The sequence below is a fragment of the Pongo abelii genome, chromosome 7 (assembly GCF_028885655.2).
Source record: "Pongo abelii isolate AG06213 chromosome 7, NHGRI_mPonAbe1-v2.0_pri, whole genome shotgun sequence".
Classification (NCBI taxonomy): domain Eukaryota; kingdom Metazoa; phylum Chordata; class Mammalia; order Primates; family Hominidae; genus Pongo; species Pongo abelii.
Window position 1 is genome coordinate 30,065,012 of NC_071992.2, and position 2,150 is coordinate 30,067,161.

A 2,150-nucleotide genomic window follows, 5' to 3' on the forward strand; every position below is an offset into this window, starting at 1 on the left:
GTGCTATAGTGGTATTACACATTTGATTCAGCAGCTAAATGAATGTGCCTGGCTTTTACTTCCTAAATTTCAGTGCCTTAAGGGTTTTGTAGGTGTCAAAGTAGAAGATGGAACCACTGCACAAAATCCAGAACTTCGGCAATGGTTCTAACACCTTTTACTAAAGCCCATCTTGGCATCATCAGCTCAGCTGTGTACAGGGACATTGAACATCTCGAGTACAGTTGGATTTGAAAATGCATGCTTATGTTTAATAGAACTCATGACGCATTGAAGCAACATCCGATCGGAAGCTGTGAGCCACCACTCTCACCGGGAACCATGTCACAAAGAAGACTTCTATAGGGTCTATACCCACAGCCCATATTAATTGGTGCCAGGAGATCCTGGCAAGGTACCCAGAGATAAAATCCTAAATAAAACCTGATCCCAACCTGGTGTGAACTGTAATTACAACGGTTCTCACCCAGTTGGTTGTATTTTATTTAGTAAAAGACTTGGACTGGAAATGGGTCATAGTTTGAGCAACTGCCTTTGATAGCTACATTAACCACTCTATGACTCTGGCTATTCGTGAGGTTTCCCAAAATAACACCTTTGGCCACTACAAAGCTACGTGGAATTGCGGTTTAAAACGTTTGCTAGTCTTCCTATTGGGGTTCTACATTTTATTTCCATTAAGAGGGATCACATGGAACAATCACTGATAGCTCAGAGGTGATGGCATTGATGTAGATATTCCTACTGATTTTGAGGGCTGGCCATTTGCACCATTTTCAGATAGTTAATATGGGTTATTCTTCAGCCTCTCTTTTATGCCTTCAACCTCTGTTCATGAACCCCAAACCAATCTCTTATCTAAAAATTATCAATACTGTGACCCAGGTCACTTTTGATACAACTTACTATGTTTGGGAATTCAATCTTTAGTTTATACATTATTAGTATCCTTACCTATTCTAGATTTGCATCTGATTTCTGGACATCTTATAGCTGAACTTTACATGTTCTTAAAGGGACATTGGGAGTTGGGAGTGACAGGAGGTAGCCAAATACCTAGGCAGATGGAGTGGGTCCCCGGTGAAACCCCAAATCCAGAGCTGAAGACAGTTTAAAGCCTGAAAAATCAAGCTACAAGTCAAATCCATGGACCGGATTGAGAACCTGTCTTCACATTTGGCATGCTTTCCTCCGATTCATCTCTACCCTTTCCTAATTGGTTTTCTACACTGCTATGCCCACCTTTGAGTGGTGCCTTTGCTTCAGCCTTTCTTTGCATACTCACAAACCAATCAGCATGCACTCCCCTATCCTGAGCCCATAAAAGCCCCAGACTCAGTCACATTGAGAAAGAAACAGCATGATTGTGGGGATAGGGGACCACCCCCACATTCCCTCTCTGCTGAGAGCTGTTCCATTGTTCAATAAAATTCTTCTCCACCCTCCTCACCCTTCAGTTGTCGGCATATCCTCTCCTCCTTCTTGGATGTGGGACAAGAGCTCAGGAACTCCTGAATGCAGGTACAAGCTATAACACAGGTGGCCTAGGGCACCACACCCAGCCCGGCCAAGGGCTGAGCCAGTGCACAAGCCAGAGCCAGCCTGGGTGGGCTGAGTCGGGTGGGGAGTGCCTCCTACAGCAGGTAGCATGCCCCAGCAAGGCCCAGGTAGGGGCGTTGCCAGCCAGAGGTCCACAGCTGACAAAGTGACCAAGAAAATTCCTGCATCAACATGAAACATACTGGTATCATGGGCCCCTGAATTTACTTACCCTCGATGTGGTGTCTCAGAATGAACATCAAGATTTCCCCAACATTCCTGGAAGGAGCCTTTTACTAGTGAGGAAGATGACAACTTCCTCCATGACAATTCCTGGATAAAAGAACTGTATGATTTTACGTTGGGTGATACAGTAAGACCTTCCTTGAGAAGGAAGGTCCATCAGAAAGGGGAGGTAGTACTAGAGTCTATGCCATTAGAACCAAAGGAATTTTTCTCAGAAAGTTTAAAATAGTTGATAAGGTGAAATTTTTGCATTATTAAACTAAGACCAGTGATACTTAGAAACCACCTTGGTACAATTTCCAGGTAGGATCTCCATGGTATTAAGAAGCTAATTTGACTTTAAGCAGCCAGCCTGTCTCTGTAGT

The 2,150-nt window shown here is 43.9% G+C and overlaps 1 pseudogene; it reads left to right on the forward strand.

Moving 5' to 3' along the window:
• Nucleotides 1–299: 299 nt before the first annotated feature.
• On the forward strand, nt 300–2,150 carry LOC112134597 (sphingolipid delta(4)-desaturase DES1-like; annotated as a pseudogene).